General features: G+C 33.4%; 1 protein-coding gene across 1 annotated transcript in view; it reads right to left on the bottom strand.

Annotated features, from left to right (window-relative positions):
• Window positions 1-657: 657 nt before the first annotated feature.
• The window catches only part of LOC122662582 (poly(ADP-ribose) glycohydrolase 1-like), a 46931-nt gene continuing 41588 nt past the window's right edge, over window positions 658-6000 (bottom strand). The window contains exon 12 of the mRNA XM_043858248.1: window positions 658-670. The gene's annotated coding sequence lies outside the window, so the exon portion shown is untranslated. The remainder of the gene's footprint in view (window positions 671-6000) is intronic.

Raw genomic sequence — 6000 nt, 5'->3', positions numbered from 1 at the left:
CAAGTTCTGTCTTAACTTCTCATCCTTTCCCGTTTCTTCATATTCACCTTTGTAATTCTTGAGAAAAACAAATTTGCATGCATTCTCCTCAATAGTAAAAACTATATTGTTGATGAGCTCATCATTGATGCTCAACTCTTCGTCATCCAAGTAGAGAAGTCCAATAATTATTTTCTTGCACAATTTCTGGAGTTGCGGCGTCGAAAAAATTGGTATTTCGCTTCCTTTAATTATAAAATATGTACAGTGGTCTCTTATATAATCGCAAGATTCTAAACTCTCTCATATGAAATTATGTCAGGTCTGTTGTAATTTGCTCTTACTTTGGCCCATGGTTTCAATACATGTTTTGACTTTCAATTCTTAATCTTCAAGTAGAAGATCTTAAAGGATTTTCACAAATAAATGGTTGTTTCTTCTTTTCTTGGAAGGAAAAAATGACAATCGACTAATTTTTGTACTCCCTCACAGATTAAAGTAGCGGGTGCTAATGGCAACAAGGGAATATCAGATGGAGGTACATTGATTGATACATAGTTCTTATAATTTTTCATAATGATTATCGTTTTATCTCTACGATTTCCAACCGAAATTTTATGAAAATTAAAATCACTCATCTTGATTATACGTCCCAGGTTTCTTAAATGCTTCTTCAGCTCCAACAACACTTCTTCAGTTCCAGTTTGCTCAGTTCTTAAATGCTTCTTCAGTTCAAGCAGCTATGAGAGGGTTTCTCCTTCTACTTCAAAAAATGCAACGATGCTGCTCTCCCATTCTCCTTCAGAAATCCCAATCTTCATAGACCACACTCACCCATATCCTCCATAGACCACAACCCCATAAAGGTGTTGGTGTATTGATGGAGGTTATTGTCCAACATTGTCATGCCCTTTGACGACAAGCATCACAACATCATATCAATTTTAGAGTTATCATATGCCTTAGTGGTTGATAACCACACTCCCTCTATTGTTACACTGTTGACTGCATTATGGGCAAAAGTTCTCAAGTTCCGTATTTTTTCTATGACTTGGGAATTCGATTCGTATTCAAAAGGGAGAAATTTGTGTTATTATTAGTACGTGAAGTATACTCAACTTCAAGTGCTATGCATGTTGATAAAAGAAATTCAACTTTTTGCACTCACCACTCTCTTTTTGTAGACTTGAATTCAAAATGTTTGCACTTAAGTTTGATCTCCATATCTAACATGACAGGAGTGGGAAAACCTTTATGTGGATCATTATTGTCAAGCTCACCTTATTTTTGCAACAAGCTTGCATGCGCCCATCCTTCCATCTCTTTTTACAGTTTACATAAAGAAGAAGATGTTACATAAAGATACCAATTTTATATTAGTAACGGTGCATGAAACATCACATACACTTCTAATGAATGCAACACTTTTGGAATAAATGTAGATCCATATTTGACGGATACTGTTTCACCGTCCCGGTAAGAGCTCCTTAGCATTCTTAGTAGTTCGAATTTGAATACATTTTCTTACATAAATATACATGGAGGTCTTGCAATAAGATTATATCATTTTTCCATTTTAGCATTCAAGTTTTTTAATGGGTTAATAACATTGAAGTTGGATTTTCTACCTGCTATAAACATTATACTTTAATATTTTATTTAGTTTGTATTTGATCCCGGTGACACGAGAACACTTTTGGGATTAAAGAATAATTCAAGAAAAAATGATATAATCCAATTGCATCTAAGCTCAACAACTAAACCTTTATGGAGTTCTACCGGCATCAAGCTCACAAGCTCACAAAGTCCACTTGACCCATAATGCAAAGCAAGCCCATTACTAACATCTTTTAGTCTTGATTATGCAATATAAAGGTTTAATCGTTTACCAAAAAATATAAAGGTTTAATCTTAGTTATTAAAGCTCAATTGAAATCAATGACTGAAATATCGTAGGAGATGTCAGAGTTTGTTATGTGGAAAGCTTCATAGTGGAAGATGATGTGGCAACCTTTCTCTCACAGATTCTCTTGGTCCAAGCTCTTTCAACTACTTCTCCCAAGAGTCTTCCTTTAAGACTACTGCAAGGCATTCCAAAGTATATTCCACAAATGATTCTAAGTTAGATTCTTAGTCTTTTTCAAAGCTTAGGTGTTACTCTGCCTGTCTTGCGCTTAAAATATTCATGCGCAATACTAATTGAATTCTTACCATGACGTAGGGAAAATTCTACCTATAGGATCTGGATTTCTTTTGGTTTCAAATCACTGTGACAGTCCTGAGAGTGTGATAGGAACTATATGGTCAGTATTAGGAGACTAGAAAATAGACATATGATTGTTGAAATAATAGAATACTACTGTAATTGTTAATTAATATTTTTTTTTTTTGTAAAATTGTTAATTAGTACTTGGGACACTAAAAAAAGCAGTTGTTCAACCCAAACTAATTGAATGAACACTACTCTCCAAAATAAAACTTCACTGCTTGGAAAGCATGTCATATAACTCCCCTCCCTCTTTTATCATTTTTTGGATCATTTTAAAAGCATACAACATGAAATAAATAAGGTGAAAGTGTCAGTTGTCTTTGGTCTATTGCTGCCAAGACTCAGGATCGAATCCTACCTTCGCCTTGCATTTATGTGTTCCCTTCCTCCATACTATGGCACTAGTAGATTAGGTTAGTTTTGATGACACCCCCACCCCCCAACCAAAAAAAAAAAAGAACAAATGGGATAAATTAGGTAAGCGCTTTCTTTTATCCAGGGATCATCCATACCAATATTGACATACAGAAAAGTCTATGCACATAAACAGAACGTTAATGGAGTTTTCACAGTTTTCAGAGTTTCTATAAAAAAATTTCCTGCTTTTCGCCATGGTGGTGTATCTAACCTTCAGTTACATGGGTGTCAATTAAGAAACTCTGGTCTGTTCTTCCTTGTATAATAAAAAAAAATCATTTCTTAAATCATTTTTTGTCAATTAACCTGATTCCTAAATAAATCGAAGTAAATCAATAAATGTAAATAATTATTTGTAAATTTGAATCTGTTGCTCAACTAAACAAGCTAAGACGTGAGGATAAAGACTTGTAAGTTTATTGTTCATCAATTCCTTCTTTGTATGACATTCTTTGTACCTTTAGAGTTTATTAGAAATTAATGAGACCATAGTAAGGTAGTACTTTGGTTCTTCTTAATTCCACAGCTCTAAAGGAGACAAAAGCATGTTACAAATAGTTCATTACATGATAACTACATTACATAGTTGAAGTTGCATGTGGACAAGAAAGGAAAAAGAACAAATACCAAAGTACTCAATGAGTTTCATATTATAAAAAACTAGTCAACTTTCAATTAAAATCACCAAAAAAAGTTTATCACATTCCTCAGTTTACTTTCAAGTGTTTCTATACCTAAGTCTTTCAATCAGAACCACTAAAATCAAGTTTACCATATTCTTCAGCTTATTTCCAAGTATTTCTATACCCAAGCCTTTCAATCAAAACTACCAAAAAAAGTTTACCACATTTCTCAATTTGGCTTTATTACAGTTTGTTTGTAAACCAACTTCAATCTTCCAATGACTTCCGGTGCGAAATGGATTACGAGCATATTCCAAACAAATATAACTAATTCAATCCATACTAAAACCATAAGTATAGCAAATTGGTAGGATCTTGAATCCCAATGATGTATTACTTGAGAACCCTTGAATTCCTTAGTATGGACTAGGTTATTCATCATGGCAATTGCGTGACAACACACTACTACGGTTAGAGCTAGCTAAGTCAGACATAACAACATCCGCACATATATTCGGGGCAAAGGCAGCCCACTAATAATCATAAGCACTATAAATAAACAAGACATAAAAGCCAATGTATTAATGCATGCTAAATAAAATTCATAACGTGGTGGGTTGTAATACGCCATGATGGAAGTTTCAGCCCGGTGTTCAGGAGTGGTCTCTTGCCATAATCCATCGGGTGGGGTGATACAGGCTACAAACATCATCCCTGCAACAAACGTTGCCACCACCATTAAGGATGTCCGATTTTCTGTCATCCACCTTTTATTTTCTTCAATGTTTGAAACATCATCATTTTTCTCATCATTCACCGGAATTGAAACACCATTATTTTTCTTATCATTCACCGTTTTGTTGAAATCCATGACCTAATAATTCAAGATCTGCATATTTTACAAATATTGAAATCTTATGGGTAGAATAAAGTAATTAAAAATATTTCATAATAACATAAAAATATTATAAAATATTAATTAAAATAATTAAAAATATTTCATAATGGAAGAACCTCACACAGTATAATGAGAATATGAAGATTGAGATAAGAAAACCAGCAACATAACTTGATTTAATTGATGGATTGGGAGAAGCTTAAGGTGTTTTGTGTCCGACTGTATGATCTGTTGATTTCACACAGCAACTGAGACAACTATTACTTGTTTATTCAATATTTTATTTTTGTGAAGTGTAGTTAACTTGTCTATTAAATTCTCTTTCTCTTCTTTTTTTTTTTTTTTAATGATCATCTAGCATCTGTTGAGAATATTAAGGATATCTAATCATCTATTGGCTGATATTAGGAATTTAAATACCAAACCATTGGATTTTGTGTAAAAAAAAAATACACCAACACCTTTGTGTGTCTTGAGAAACACAAGAAATAAGATTTGGCTAAGGCATAGCATATCAAATCCGTTGAATGTAGGGCAACTGGCACATCATGAAATGAACAAAATTTTTGTTACTCTTCTTTAAAGGGGTTCATTTGCTTCATATAAATCAGTCACAACAACTTCACTTTCACACATAACATCATTCTCATATACAACATTCCACAAGTCTTTCAAAGTAAGCAGATTATAAGATGTGCTATTAGGTGTAAGGATCTTAAATGGTTTCATAAAGGGTGTCAATACAATCTTACTCCCCTCATACTCAAATGAGTATATATTACGATATCCATCATAAACTGCTTTTCTATTAAGCTTCTATGGTTCAAATAACTTGTATCCATGGGAACCACATCACACCACAATTCTTCATAATATGTAGAATTAATAGAGAAAGAAATCAAACATTGTTTTGAGACTATTACCTCAACACCTTTCTTTAACTATGTAACTTTGTAAGATATAAGAATTTCTTTTATCTCTAATTGTAATTTTTATGCCGCTATTTCAGAAATAATATTCTTATAGCAATCAAAGCTGATAATGAACCGATAAATCTTTCTAGAGATAGTGCACGCCAAATTAAACACATTGTGTAATCAATGGTCTTCTGTCCTCCGATACCAAATGATGCAACCCTTTGTTAGGTTAGACAAACTCGGATCGGGAGAGAATAGCAAATATAAGAGTGAAATCTTAAATTGGGACAAATTGGCCTTTTTGTAGTTAAGTAAGGATGCTTTTCTGTATATAACTCGGTTTTAGGTGATTCAAGTTGAGTATGTAAGCCAACAATAGGGTTAAAATTTTTGTTCTTTGAGTTTTTTGAAATTAAAAATAAAAAAGGGTGATAAGGGGCCGTAAAGTTGAGGTCACTTGATGCAGCCCAATTGCATTCAAGCTCAACAATTAAGCCTTTATGGAGTTCTACCTGCATCAAGCCCGTAAGCCGACAAGCCCACAAAACCCACTTGGCCTATAATTCAAAGCAAGCTCATTACTAACATTTTTTAGTATTTATTATGCAATATAAAGGTTTAATCTCAGCTATTAAAGCTCAATTGAAATCAACGAGTGAGCTATCGTAGTCGTAGGAGATGTTAGGGTTTGATATGTAGAAAGCTTCATAATGGAAAATGATGTGACATTCATTCTTTTTTATGTGACAGTTCTTCTCTTAAAGATACTCTTGGTCCAAGCTCTTTCAACTACTTTTCCCAAAAGTCTTCTTTGAAGATTACAAAGTTCCATTAGTCCAAGGAAGTCTTCCTAAAAGACTACAAAACAACAAACATTTTTTAAGGTCTTTTCTGTTG

This window comes from Telopea speciosissima, chromosome 5 (assembly GCF_018873765.1).
Source record: "Telopea speciosissima isolate NSW1024214 ecotype Mountain lineage chromosome 5, Tspe_v1, whole genome shotgun sequence".
Classification (NCBI taxonomy): Eukaryota; Viridiplantae; Streptophyta; class Magnoliopsida; order Proteales; family Proteaceae; genus Telopea; species Telopea speciosissima.
The sequence above is the reverse complement of the archived record's forward strand: the minus strand, read 5'-3'. Positions and strand labels throughout refer to the sequence as shown.